General features: G+C 44.4%; 1 protein-coding gene across 11 annotated transcripts in view; it reads left to right on the plus strand.

The window, feature by feature from the left end:
• Positions 1 to 14,788, plus strand: part of TMCC3 (transmembrane and coiled-coil domain family 3) — a 262,682-nt gene that overhangs the window by 228,888 nt on the left and 19,006 nt on the right. The window contains exons 1-2 of one of the 11 annotated variants that reach the window (XM_082739310.1): positions 8,241 to 8,375; positions 10,120 to 10,406. The exons of the other annotated variants lie outside the window; for them this stretch is intronic. The gene's annotated coding sequence lies outside the window, so the exon portion shown is untranslated. Of the gene's footprint in view, positions 1 to 8,240; positions 8,376 to 10,119; positions 10,407 to 14,788 lie in introns of those variants that run through there. 11 annotated transcript variants of the gene reach the window in all.

A 14,788-nucleotide genomic window follows, 5' to 3' on the forward strand; every position in this document is an offset into this window, starting at 1 on the left:
CACCCTATGGTAACGGGAGGGCTATACCCAATTAGCAAACATTTTTAAAAGATTTTTCTTATTTTTTAGAGAGTGTGCAAGCAGGGGGAGGGGCGTAAGGAGGGAGAGAAACTGAAGCAGACTCTACGCTGAGTGCAGAGCCTGATGAGGGGCTCAACTGAATTGAAAGACCTGTATATCATGACCCGAGCCAAAACCAAGAGTCTGACTTTCATTGGACTGAGCCACCCAGGCGCCCCCTGATGAGCCAGCTTTGCTTATGATAATTCATCTCTTCGGACATTGAGGGGTCTCACTGTACGTAACTTATTGCATTAATCTTTCTCTAGCAGTTTGTTTGCAAATAGTAGCTTGCCTATGCAAACACCATTTCTTTCCATTTCTCCCTGGCTGGCTGAGCCAGCTCCTGAGATAAAGGCTGGAAGCGTCAGATCCTGCTTCCACAGACTGCTTGCAACTCGTGCATGGACAGATGACTCAGTCCTGACCAAAGGGACCTAAGGGGAAATCTGCTGGGAAGTTTCTGGAAAATGTTTCCTCCCTAATAAAATGTGAAAGAAAAAGCAGTAAACTTGTTTGCCACCAGAAATTGTCTACATGTGATTCTTAGAACAACAGTATCTCCTTCACCTCTGTGAGAGAATAGGCAGACGTCCTAGGGGTAGTGGAAGGAAAAAAGGGAAAGAGCCTGGGTCTTTGATAACATATTCAAGCTGCCAAAATTAGCCCTTTCATCTGATCTTTTCAGTTTGTGAGCTCAGAAGGGCCCTTATTATTGAACTTCTTTTGTTCAGTTAGTGAAATTATCATCCCTGATAGGGATTTCACCCATTGGAAATAATATCAAAGTACAAGACAACTCTTATTATAAGAAGCTGAGTGCCTACTATGTTCAAAGGACATTGTGAGGCTCCAGGACTGCAAAAAAGGGGGGAGGGGTAGAATAAGTTATAATATGAGGTGATGAGGGAAGTTATTGCTGCCGGGAGGAACCCAGAGCAGCAGGAGTTCTGAGAGAGCCCTGATGCTTAGATTGGAGGTGACAGGAAGCGACTTTGTGTGGAAAGGTTAACATGAGCCAGATGGAGGGAACCCCATGGTTTTGGTAGATAAAAAGTTGGGGATGGCAGTCGAGGAAGCCTGAGGGTTTAGAACAAACACAGGCTGTGGCTTCAGACCTAAGTTGGCACTCTAGCTCATCACCCACCGGTTTGTGACCTTGTTAAAGTCCTTGACTTCCTTGATACTCTTCGTTATAGACTAAACATAACCGGTGGAACCTGGGCGAGCGCTGGGGACAAAATATGTCTGATACCTGTCCTGCCGAGAGGCGGGCACCACGTATATAGAGGTGGGGGGGGGGTGCTGAGACCATGCGTGGGGGGAGCTCGTGAAGAAAGGGGAGTTGAGCTGGTAGAAACAATGTGGGCATGTTTGACTTGGTCAGAGTTCACCTGGATCCGGCCACTTGGTCTATAGGCATCAGTTTGCAAATACGAGTGCCAGGTTTGGGTCAAGACGTAGAGGGCCTTCGTTGCCAGTGGAACGAATGGAGACCGCATCCTGTAGACAGTCCGTGTGCTGCCGCAGGGAGGGGCAGCCTGAGACGGTAAGACGCCATGGGAGGTGGTTGTAGTGGTCTGGGGTGAGGCATTAAAGACCCACGCCTGGCAGGGGTCCAGCTTAGGAGTTGGAGAGGTGATCCCCAAAGAAAGAGAATTGAGTGATGTGAGACAAGGGGGAGGAAAGAAAATTAGCAAGGAGTCCTAGAGACTGAAGGCCTGGGGTGCATGGGTGGCTCAGTTGTCACGTGTCTGCCTTCAGCTTAGGTCATGATCCCAGGGTCCTGGGATCGAGCCCCACCTGGGCTGCTTGCTCAGCAGGAAACCTGCTTCTCCCTCTCTCACTCCTCCTGTTGTGTTCTGACTCTCGCTGTGTGTCTCTCTCTCTGATAAATAAATAAATAAAATATTAAAAAAAAAAAAACAAACGAATGCCTGTCAGTTGCTTAGTGTGAAATTCAGAGTAGATTTTGTCACTCGTGCAGATAATCCAATCCCCAGGTTGGGACAAGAGTACTTGGTAAGGTTTATTGAGATTTTTTATGAAAGATGTTATATAAGTGGAAAATAAGTGATGGTGCCCAAATCCGCTTCTCACTTAATTTTGCCTAATTATGTTTGTCACTTTCCCACTCTTTATATATAAAGTTTTGTTCTTCTGAAAAATATGCCTGTTAATAAGATAAACATACCCTTGCCTCTGAGACGGGACTGAGCACTTGGAGTCAGTCCTGTAATGTGAAGTGTACAGTCACCGATCATCAAGCACACGTTGATCCAGGATGAAAAGCAGTTGGGCATTTTGTCTCTGGCACAGGGATTATGGTACTTAGGGCTACATATTTATGTTGCCTGATTAATAGAATGTCAGTCCTAACCACAGCTGAAGTAATGAATGACATCAGAAGCCTCATCAAGTACAGCCATCAAAGACATTTCAGGTCATCAAATTCAGGGAAGTATCTTGGGCTGAATGAGGTTTCATCCTGTTCTCAGTTAGTGATTATTGAACAGATGGTTCTTTAACATTCTGAGACGCTGAGTTAGGTAGGTGGGCTCAATTGAAATAATGAAGTATGCCACACTGGAACACTCTTATATCCTTAGCAGCCCTTGGAGTCTTTGTAAGGTCATCAGCTTTCCCAGTGTTGGGCACAAAGAAAACCTCCTCATTCGGATATCTTAGGGAACCAGGCTTGAGTAAAGTCTCTTAGGAAAGGCAGTCTTCTGACTGAGCCGTAAAGTAAGGTTTCCAACTGTAACTGTGCACATAGGGAGTACCGTCTTAAGCTCAGAACAGGTGTCCTGTCTGAGAGTTCTTGTGATCTCATTGGGAAGTTAGGGCTCTGGGCCAGGTACGGACTCAGGATTTGGTTCATTACAGTAGCAAGCCAAGAGAAGAAAAGTATGTGGCATTGAAACTTTCCAAGGTAGCTTTCTTTTCTTTTTTTAAGATTTTATTTATTTATTTGACAGAGAGGCAGACAGAGAGAGTGGGGGAAGCAGGCTCCCCACTGAGCAGAGAGCCCGATGCGGGGCTTGATCCCAGGACCCTGACCTCATGACCTGAGCCAAAGGCAGAGGCTTAACCCACTGAGCCACCCAGGTGCCCAGTAGCTTTCTTTTCTTCACCTGCCTTTTCTCCCCGCTCTACTAACCTGATTTGGATTAAAAATTTTTTCAGGTGGAATTTGAGTCATAATAGATCTACAGTGTGGTTAGATATAATGTGCTTTCCTACAGGCAGAAAAATCTGGGATATTTTCCAACTATGCCTTGGAGTGAGCAGAATGTAATTTCCGCAAACACGGAAGGATTTCACTTTTCAATTCGTAAATAAAAGACAAAAGGTATCCTAGTCTTCAGGGAAGTCAACTTTAGCTCCTGCCTTTTCTTTCATTTTAGGTAAAAATTTTATCCGTTGTAATCTGTGGAGCCCTCTGACAAAGCACAGGACCCGCAGTCAGTGGAATGCGTTCAGCCTCTCATGTCTCCAGAAGAGGGAGGAGTAGAGATGGCATGAATTATGTCATGTATTTGTGAGGCAAAATGCCTTGTTTCTCATCATGAGGTGGATATTATTATTTTAAGATTTTTATTTATTTATTTATTTGACTGACAGAGATCACAAGCAGGCAGAGAGGCAGGCAGAGAGAGAGGAAGGGAAGCAGGCTCTCTGGTGAGCAGAGAGCCTGACGTGGGGCTCGATCCCAGGACCCTGGGATTAGGACCTGAGCTGAAGGCAGAGGCTTTAACCCACTGAGCCACCCAGGCGCCCCATGGATATTATTATTTTAGATGAGAACTCAGCTGTCCTTAGCCTCAAATGATTTTTTTTTTAATAGAGGGTTTACTTGTAGAATCTCTGCATCTCACACAGAGGCCCACTTAGTGTTGGTCTGTGATGCAGTGTGAGTGTGCAGGAACATACTGACCAAATCCTACAGATGAATGGATCCTTCCTATGCCCCTGTGTACACAGTACTTGAATTGTATCCGAAATCCCTATGTCCGGTATAACCACATTTCTGTGTTTTTAAGTAGTTAAGAATCTAAACAGTGTCTGTATTTAAGCGAGGGTTTTATGGGTGATTTTCTTCCCCCTAACTTTTTGATATCTCCAAATCTCTATTTCTCAGTATATATTTTAAGGATTTTATTTATTAGAGAAAGCATGTGTGGCATTCACACAAGGGGAGGAGGGGAGAGGGACAGGGACAGGCAGACTCTGCACTGAGCACGGAGCCCAATGGAAGCCTCAATCCCAAGACCCTGAGATCAGGACCTGAGCCAAAACCAAGAGTCAGACACTCAACCAACTGAGTCACTGTGGTGCCCCTATTTCTTAAATTTTTATGATTAAAAGAAAAATCGGCACTTATTTTAAAACCCTGGCTTCCCCTGGCCTACTTGGTCACGTGTCCAGTCTTGCATGGCCTGCAGAGCCAGCTGTAGGCGGTCTGTGTTCTTTCTCATGCCTCTGCCTTTCAGAAATACTTGCCCTGACTTCTTTTTTGTCTTAGTCCTCAACTGTACCCTGATTAGAACAACCCATTCAGTCCTTCTAAATCCCAGACACCTCAAGAAATCCTATTTGTTTCCCAAATATTCTACTTTTTGCCTCTGTGGGCACATTGTGTTCCTTGCTTGGTTCTTTTGGGTGATTTTTGAGCTTCCTCTTCTGTGTCCAAACCGAGTATCATCCTCCTGGAAGCTCTTTCACCGAAGGCTTCTGGTGACTTATTTCTGCCTCTTTATTCCTTACAGTACTTACTACGTTCTTCTGTAGTGGTGTGGTTCTATGTGTCTTCCTTGTCCAAGCAGGAGCTCCTGGGGCCGAGTTTGTCATATTCACCTTTCTTTCTTTTTTTAAAGATTGTTTTTATTTATTTGACAGAGCACAAGCAGGAAGAGTGGCAGGCAGAGGGAGAGAGAGAAGCAGGCTCCCCACCAAGCAAGGAGCCTGATGAGGGACTCAATCCCAGGACCCTGGGATCATGACCTGAGCTGAAGGCAGACGTTTAACAACTGAGACACCCAGGCGTCCATATTCACCTTTGTGACTCGGGTACTTTGAGCATACCGCTTACATACAGCTTACAGAAGATACCCAGAAAAACATGTTTTGAGTGGAAAATACGTATTTGGGGGTCTTGGTCTGGAACTTAAATGGATCAATTCCATTAACTATCAGTTCCATTAACCTAAATTAGTCAATTCCATTAACTATCATAAAAACATTTGGCTTAAGTAAATGAATAAGCTCTAATTGTACTTTGTGTGCTTTTAGTTAAATTTGAGAAACATTGGCATTCTAAATAACTATTATGTAATAAACCAGGGCATTTGCAATCTGCATTGGCAGTGGGGTTTTGGATGTTGCTGCAGTTTGCAGAATTTAGGATTAAATATCTTTGCATCTAAATCTGGTATGTTTAATTATGCCCCAGATATTAGTGCTTTGCTAGTACGCCACAGAGATTCCTGGGCTTTCTCTTTGTTTTGTGCATTTGCATTTTATTTTTTACCTTTCTGAGGAGTAACTTGCGGTAAAGTCACGCATCAGAAATGTCCACCTGTATGATTTTTACTTGGGTGTGCACGGCCTAGCTTCCACCTGCCTCAGCACTGTTGGCCCCTTGGCGCTCCCTGGTGCTCCATTGTCCCGAGGTCCCCTACTTACCTCCTAGGGTCAGGAAGAAACTATGCCTGTGTTCTGTCATAGTTCAGACCTGGTCATATGGAGGAGCCCAGTCAATGGGGAGGCATCTTGGGATAGAAATCCGTGATCAGCAAGACTTAAAAATGTTGGCCCTTAAATGGTAAGGATGTCAATTATCTAAAGATTTCTAAAACACTTCCCTGTTAGTACCAATTAAATGAGGTGAAATTTATTCTTTTATGGGAACCAGTTCTTAAAGGAGAAGGAAGGGGAAAGTTTTAATGAGAACACATGCTTATTATGACTTCTGCAGTTTCAGCGCGTCGCCTTCATCGTTGGGTGTTCCCAGGTGTAGTCATTTTAAAGCCTTGATGAAAAGCACAGAGCTTTTCCTTAGGATGAGAAGTCTTAGGGTAGTGATACGCAATTAATGAATCATTGAACACTACCTCAAAAACCAATGATGTGCTACATGTTGGTTAATTGAATTTTAAATTAAAAAAAAGTCAGGGTAAATGCCAAGTCCACGGTTTTACTTTGCAAAGTAAAATGTTCCTTGATCAGAGCTACCTTACTGCTAAGGAAGTAATGATTCACGGAAAGCTTCATGGGAAGAATGTTGTAGGACAGATTAGTAGACTCAACAGTGGAAAGTTTATTGACCGCACCGGAGAGGAAGTAGCCATAGAACATTCTTCAGTATATTAGAGCCTCCTTAAATACAATTATCAAGCATAGAAACATATGGGTTGTCTTTTTCCTAATTATAAAGCAGTGTTTTTCAAACAGGATTGAGTCTCATTTATTGGTCATACCAATGAGTTTAATGCATAACAACTGTCATATTTTTATATGGAAAAGTAGAAGGAAGAGTACAGCAAATACCCACTGCCTTATCCAGATTTAACAATTAAATTTTTTAAATTTAATTTATATAGTGTATATGCAATCCATTTCAGAATAAGTCACCTACAGATGTCAGGGTACTTTGTTTCTGATGTGTGTACAAAAAGAAGTTTTTCTACAAGATTAATTATTTCCTAATATGTAGTGGTCCAAAAAAATGAGCTAACTCTATTTTTTAAAAATATGCTTGTAGTTGGGTTGCATGTAGCAAAGATAAGTATTATTTCATAAAACTTGTTTCAGTTACATACATGTATGTTTGCACACATATATGTATGTGTGTATTGATCAATACATATTCTTAGTGTGGGTCTTCTTCAGAATTTGGAACTAGGGCTTTATAGCGGTAATAAAGCAGTATGGAGAAGTTGGTTATGTAAATAAGTGTTCACTGCTCTCTGATACTCCTAGTTCTGTTCTGAGTGTCCTATGGCATTTAGAAAGAGTGAGTGCTTTCAGTAACCTAAAAATCCAGCAAGGAAGATAAAACAAGTAGGGTTCCTCTCGACAGTCTTAATAAGAGCCAGAGTGGATTGGGAAGGAGCGGAAGTAAGGATGGGCAGGAGTCAGTGGAAGAAATCTTGCAGAGAGGGTAGGATTTGGATCAGGCAGAGGACTAGGACAGGGTATGCCTAGGAGGGAATGACATAAGTACCCGGGAGGAAAGGTGGTGCAGAGATGTGTTCGGTGCATTGCGGTGCTGAGGCCCACTGGGGAAGTGGTAGAAGGTCGGAGGGAGACCGAGGGTAATTGGAAGAGGAAACATTACTCAGGGACTAAGTACCAGCAGGAGGAAGAACCCAGTTCCTTTGTTAAAGGAAGAGCCATTGTGCAGCTTGTCCCGTGCTCTCACTGGAGGCAAGCAGAAGTGGAGAAGGGGAGTGGAACGGCTCTCCATCCCCATGCAGTGTGTTTAAACACTTGCCCTTTGTCTGGACGAGGTAGGAAGTGGGGTTGTGGGCTCAGGAAGGTAGATCTGGGGATAGCAGGGAAGGCTCGATCTAGGGAGAAATTATTAGGCAAAGAAGTCAGAGGATTTGGTGACAGCATGAGTCAGGCATGGAGAGAGAACCTGGATAAAATCAGATCATGATGCCATTGAGAGTTCATGGAATTCACTCTAGCCTAGTTTGAAAACGCACATATCTGTAAAAACAAGCTTCCATGACCTAACGCTCTCAAGAATTAGTTTAGGAGGCTTCTTGCAGGAAGGAGCAAGTTACAATCATCAGATAAGTTTTTCTAATACAGTTTTTTCTTATTTTGCTTAAAGCCTTGGGGAGTTGTTAGACATCTCCCTTTAGGGCCTGAATTTAGGGTCCTCCTTTCATCAAAGTAACAACATAGGAGACGATGATCCCTATATAAAAACTTAAGGACCAGATACTGAGATTTTAAATTTTAGTCATTTGAGGTCTTACACCCTGTCAGAAGTTGGATTTAGTCTCTCAGATACTAGATGTTCTGCTTTTGGGTAAATGGGCTTTTTTTGGGAAAAGTTCTCTTTATCGTTCAGTTCAGGTTCATTGAAACTGCATTCTGAAGGGGCCTCCTGTGTGTTTTGAGACTCTGCTTGTCTTTGCTCCTCCTGCCTCTCCCCTGCAGGGCACACATGTGTACACAAGCAGCTTCCATGAAGCGGGGCAGTGAGGGAATTATCATCTTCCACTGGAAAAGCTTAATCATGGTGACAGCCGTACTGTGGCTCTTGGCTTTGGACTTTCTGAAGTTCCCGCTCGCTTGGGGTATGTCATGTTGGACAAACGATAGCCTGCACTTAGAACACCTAATTCTGCACAAGGCCCTGTTCCAAACCCTTCACAATTACTCATTCATTTAATCATCACGATTGCCCTTTGAAGTAGGTACTGCTGTCCCCACTTTACAGATGAGGAAACTGAGGCACAGAACAAGCAATTTGCCTGCGATCATACATTTGATATGGCAGAACTGAGATTTGAACCTATATAGTCTCGCTCTGAATCTGCTTTTAACCACTAACGTGTGCTACCCCTGGGATATCATTAACCTCTGTTCAGGATACGTGGCTTTGGAACTGGGGCTTTCCTGGGCATCTCCGTGGGCTGGTTGCTTGCAGGTGTTTCGAGTAGGCCCTGGAAGGCTGTGCCCTCTGTTTGGAAAGAACTGTCAACCCAGATAGAGGCCTGGGAGCTTAGAAAGATCATGGGGTGGCATTTATCTTAAAAATCACAATCCATAGTTCAGTTTATTTCTTTCTAGTGATTTTTTTCCAGATTATAAAACAGTGTGTTCCTAGAGGACTGTCCTCTATCCGAAATACAGCTCTTCAGTGCTTTTAAACAGCTGTGGCTCTGGGAGGAAGAAGCCTGCTCTTACCTTTGTCTTGGTAGCCAACCCTCTAATGATGATCTGCCTACCAGGGCTTCAGCCAGAAGGGGGACTGGATGGGCAGGCCTGTTTCACTGGCATTGAGAATCATCATTAGTGGTTGAAACAGAAGCAGCCGACATGTTTTATTCAGGATATCTTGGGGTTTACGCTAGTTTCTTTTCTGACTTATTAATGTCAAATTGGGAACATCTCCAGTAATTGCCCTGCGGCCCCAGGAACTGCCTAAATCTGTTCGTATTTGCTCTTCTGGTTGCTCGCCCATACGTGTTTTCACTGAGCAATATTTAATGGACACACAGTGATTTAAGTAAAGTAAATGTTAGGGGTTGTCAGGGCGTGGGAAACTAGGAAGGGGTCTGGCGTATCACAGTGGGCTCCCAGTGGAAGGTGGGATGTCTGCTCAGACCTTGGAGCCCGCTGGACTCCTTGCTCCGCCGCTTGCTGGCTTTATGACCGCAGACAAGCCACTTGCTTTTTCCATCTGTAAAGTAGGAGTCCTTAATTTTGTATTCTTGAAAAGGAAAACTAAATAATATATGTGAAGCACGTAGAAAATTATACGATGCTTAAGTCTTTAACTGGTAGCTTCTCTTTTTAAAATTAATTTGTACTATTTTGCTCGATCTAGGGAGAAATTATTAGGCAAAGAAGGTTGGAAGTGGGGTTGTGGGCTCAGGAAGGTGGATCTGGGGATAGCAGGGAAGGCTCCTGCCTTCTCTCGAACCATTCTTTTTGAGACCTGGATTTGTCCTTTAAAAGAAATCATTGCCTTCTCACACTTTGGAGGATGAAAGGACTCCTTTATTTTGGGGTTCACCTTCTATTATGATTTCCTAGGGAACAGGGAACTACACTTGTTCCTGTTGTTGGTGCTGTAGATCTGTTATTTTTTCCAGTTTCTTGTGTAATGTGGAGCAAGCCTGCACACATCCTTAGGCCATCACAAATAATGGACTGTTGTGTTAAAGGAAGCAGGCACTTGGTCTCAGCAACACTTAGGACAGTGACCACAGGGAAACTGTCACTTAGGAAGGGACTAGTACACCTGCATGTTCTGTACATTGTGGATCTTAATATTTGTCTTTTGTTAATTGGTCACTTGTATTCCCTTTGGAGGAACACGCCATGCGACACATCAGTTTTTGAATATTTGACCTTTGGCATGAATCATGAGCCATTAACCGCCTGCCGTCCAGTCTTTCCGGAAGATAATCCTGGATAACCAGGTTCTCCTTGATCTCATCACTAACAGCTGAGAGACTGTGAACACCTGGGACACCTGGCTGCCCCAGCTGGCTGTTTGTCTGCACTGATTGAGCAATAGAGACTGAGGTCCTATTGAGGAAGGAACGTGGGACAGAACACAGGTGGCTTCTTAGACATTGCGTCCCTTTGAGGCTGCGGTACGTTGGGGTGCAGAATGTTCTACAGATGCTTGGGTACGTAGCCAAGTAAGCACAGTTAAAGGGGTAAAGGCAAATTTTGTGGAGAGCGAAAAGGAAGCAATCGGTTCTCGCTGAGCATGAGAGCGGGGGTAGCTTTGTGGAAGAGGCCATGTCTGAACTGGTCCTTGAAAGGTGAATTAGGGTGGAGGCATGCGAGGCCACACTAGGTGAGGAACTAGCGGACATTTAACACGCTGAAACAGGCAAGTATACGGAGCATTCCGGGGCTCATTGGCGTAATGGAATAAGATACAGGCCAAAAGCTGAGAGTCTGGTACAAGTCCTGGTTCCTGAGTAGCTATAACCACAACTTATTTGATGCCTCCCCATTCAATCTGTAAAGCACACCTACGGACACCTACTTCATGGCCCCGCGGGAGTTAAATGAGTGGATGTAAAGCTCCAGCCTCACGCTGGTACCTCTTGCATAGATGTGCTCAATTAGCACTGTGGACATATCTCCTGGAATATGGCTAAGACAGGGCCCCGATCAGAGAATTTCACACTTGGTCTTAGCCAAAAGGCCGAGAAGTGATAGAGAGTTCTAAATTCTTTGCTAAGGATTTCACTCTTTAGGGAATTTTTTTAATTACTATTTTTTTTTAATAGGCTTCATCCCCATCCATCATGGGGCTTGAACTCATGACCCTGAGATCGAGAGTCACATGCTCGACTGACAGCCAGCCAGGCACCCCTAGTCTAGGGAATTTTTTAATGTTTTCAGAAGGAACCCAAGACATGATCTGGTTTATCTTTTAAAAACATAGCTTTATTTGGCCCAAGGCAGTCAGTTTTAATACTGCTTGGCCTCATTTGAAGCCTAACATAACTTCTGCACAAAAAATGAATGTGTTTTTCATGGGCATTGAAATTTTTTTCCTTGACTATAATGGTATTTATAATTTTGTAGAACGAAAGGGAGATTTTTATTTCTAATTGCTATTCGGTGATAATACCCCTGGCTTACATTAGAAAAAATAAAATCGTATAAAGGAAATAAGTTCCATGTTGCAGAAGGGAAAGAAACTAAGGTCATTTTTTTCTATTTCAGAATTAAGTATATTATTTCGAAGCCCTATCTGATGGCTAGTTGTGTTCTGATCTATTTATAACAAAACTGATACTGCAGATTATCAGTACATATGCAGTTGGTGTTTTGTGTTGTTGTTGTTTTTTTATAATACCCCCAAAATTCAACGCTGACCCTCAGAGAATAACTTAACGATGAGGCTTAGGTTTGCTTTGGGAATGTACTTTGGGGCCCGAGTATCAAGTTCTGTTTCCTGGCTCAGTCTTATTAAGCAATTTTTTAAGGATATGAGCCAAGCTGTGACCTTCAATGTGGCTTTCTCTGGGTACCCTGGCAGTGCAGGACAGAAGTAGCTCTGCCAGTTTTTGAGCTGGGTATGTCTGACCACATTTCCCCTCTTACGTATGGGAGTGAGAGCGTAGCCTTCACAGCCAGGCAGGATGATGTACTATATAGTATCTATAGAGTAAGGGCTGCCTACCTCTTTCTCCTAAGGGGAGATAAGGCAGATGGGAAATAGAGTAACAATAATATAAAAAAAAAAATTTTTTTTTTAATGCAAGGCTAATCACCAGGTCTAACAGTTACTCATTTGGTTCTGAGCTTCCTAGCACCCAAGGCACAAAGGGAAACACGATGATTGTTGTCTGATGGACACCCCTCTCGTGTTGACTGTTATCTTTACTTTATGTATTTGTCTAAGAAGCTGTACGGTAGTAGACAAATTACCTTCCCTTGTAGGGACAATTACTTTTCCTGGGGAAGGTACCTTAACATAATGTGGATTGAAATGAACATCTCTGGGGTTCATCATCAAGCTGCTGTTTTTTTTTTTAAACGGGCACTAAGCCAAGTGAGATTTGCAAGGATTCTCTCAGGGCTGAGAGTGTGACTTCTGTTGCAGGTCAGCCCCCCTCGTGTGAAGTTAGTCATTGTCATATGTGTCTGAGAGAGTGCTGAGAAGTCCTCCGTGGCCTCGTTTGGATAGGAGATGCCGAAAGACTGCAAGACGGTCCTGGCTCAGGGTTATCATTTGGAAACGTAGATTAAGCACACATTCTTCCCAAGAACCCCCACCCTCTTCCTTTTGGGGATGAGAGAGGCAGTGAGTAAAGGCCATTCATCTTGTTCACTGGCTAAGGGCTTGCACACCCATCTTTCACTCCTCCTTCAGAGCTGCCTCTCCTGCCTTGGTTCCCGGCGTGGTTCTCCTGTGTGTCATGTGAAATTTCCACCTCTCCTCCAGCTCTTTTTTTTTTTTTTAAGATTTTATTTATTTATTTGACAGAGAGAGATCACAAGTAGGCAGAGAGGCAGGCAGAGAGAAGGAGGAAGCAGGCTCCCTGCTGAGCAGAGAGCCCAATGCGGGACTCGATCCCAGGGCCCTGAGATCATGACCTGAGCCGAAGGCAGCGGCTTAACCCACTGAGCCACCCAGGCGCCCCTCTCTTAATAGCTTAAGGCGCCCCTCTTCAAAATAGCTTCTAACTCACACTTTTGATTAATACAAACTCATCCCTTACAAAATGGGTCGGACCTGGTAAAGATTTACTGGATGCCATTTAATCTACAGAAGAATTAAATGAAAGTGGGGGGAAGGCTGCATGGAGAAGGCTAGGGATACGTAGGGATACGCGCTGCCAAAAACTGGTGTAGAGTAACTCCCGTGGAGGGAAGGGTTCCAGCCTGCCCCCCGGGAGTGAGCAGTTCAGTGCCCAGGGGTTCTCACACCCCTCAGTTTCTTCTAAGTGTAGGAACTAAAAGCCACAGTAACGTTTATTCTGCATTTAGTCCTAAAATTGGGGTTTCCTGCTTCCCTTTCTTTAGAATGCAGAATCCCATGTCTCCCCACAAAGAAGGAACTGTGAGCCCTTCCTTCCAGAAGGCTGTAGAGACTCTACTGTAGAGGGGAGAGACAGGAGGTAGGGACTCACTTCCTTTTCCCAAACTTGCCTGTCTTTGAGGTAGAGATGATGCCCAGAGAACTCCTTTCTCCTGGAAATAGCCCCCTTTTGGTGTCACTTGCCACGCCTGTACAGTCCCAACCGCAGGGAACCGTGGCTGTCCTTGACCTGCTGTCGGTATTTGGCGTACTTTGCCCGATTTTCATTACCCTAGCCTTCTCCATGCAGCCTTCCCCCCACTTTCATTTAATTCTTCTGTAGATTAAATGGCATCCAGTAAATCTTTACCAGGTCCGACTCATTTTGTAAGGGATGAGTTTGTATTAATCAAAAGTGTGAGTTAGAAGCTATTTTGAAGATACCTACATTTTCGAGTGCATGTAACTCAAAGTAGGTTACCACTGCTGCCTGGTAGAGGCTTAATGAGAGGCTAATTGTTTCTAATTACAGTATCAAGTGTTTGTGAGTGCTTGAAGATGCTTGAAAAATTTGTTTTTGAGAGCCTTAAACACTTTGTCTGATCGCCTTCCGTTGGTTAATTCGCAGTGTCTGGATAAAGGGTTGGGCCAGCGAAGGGTCCTGTGCTCCCGCCCCTGCTCCTAACCTTCCTCCATCCTGTAGCAATGAGAAGAACGGCGCCTGCAGGCCCGAGCTAGAACTTGGGATGCTGTCGAGTTTCTTTTGTCGTTGATGCCAAGAGAAGAGGAGGCAGGGGAAAAATTAGTTCCTGTCCTGGACGCCGTGAACTTTAGAGAAGTTCAGTCCTTTTCCTGGGAAGGTCGTACTGACGCACGCTCCCTTTAAGTCCACGGCGTACTCTTGTGAGACCTGAACTACAGAAGGGAGTGTTCTTTGTCTAAACTAATCAGAACAAATATTTTATGAAGACACTTGACCGGCAAAATATCCTTTGGGGGCACTGAATGGAGGGCGTTAAGGGTTTTCGTGTGTCGCAGGTAGTGGAAGGCAAAGTGACATTCTGCTAAGCTCCAGGCATTGACTGTTCCGTGCTGGAATCCACATGAATGTGTTTACTGGGTCAGGATTAGAGTGCTCCGCAGGCCCTCAGATTTACTTCTCCAGGGCTGGTTAGCTCATTTAGCATGGAAACGAGGTGTTGAGTGCTAGGGTCCAGGGGGCTGCTTGGGCTTCCCTGGGTTCCATGTTTCTTGAGTGGCGCGATACTTTGTGAGCCCATGTCCAGTTACCACAGAGCCGCAGGAGGGAAGATGGCTTAGCAGTGTTGTCTGGATTCCTAGCAGCAAAGTGAGAGGCAAAGCTCACATGTTTTTGTTAGAGCGTAAAAAAAGGTATCCCCATGCTGGCCGGCACCTTGTTCTCTCTGCCGAATCACCCGGCCTAGGGACAGGCTTTTCTCTAGGCAAATCCCTGGCTCATCTGCTGAG

Source organism: Mustela nivalis, assembly GCF_964662115.1.
Source record: "Mustela nivalis genome assembly, chromosome: 7".
In the NCBI taxonomy this organism is placed as follows: domain Eukaryota; kingdom Metazoa; phylum Chordata; class Mammalia; order Carnivora; family Mustelidae; genus Mustela; species Mustela nivalis.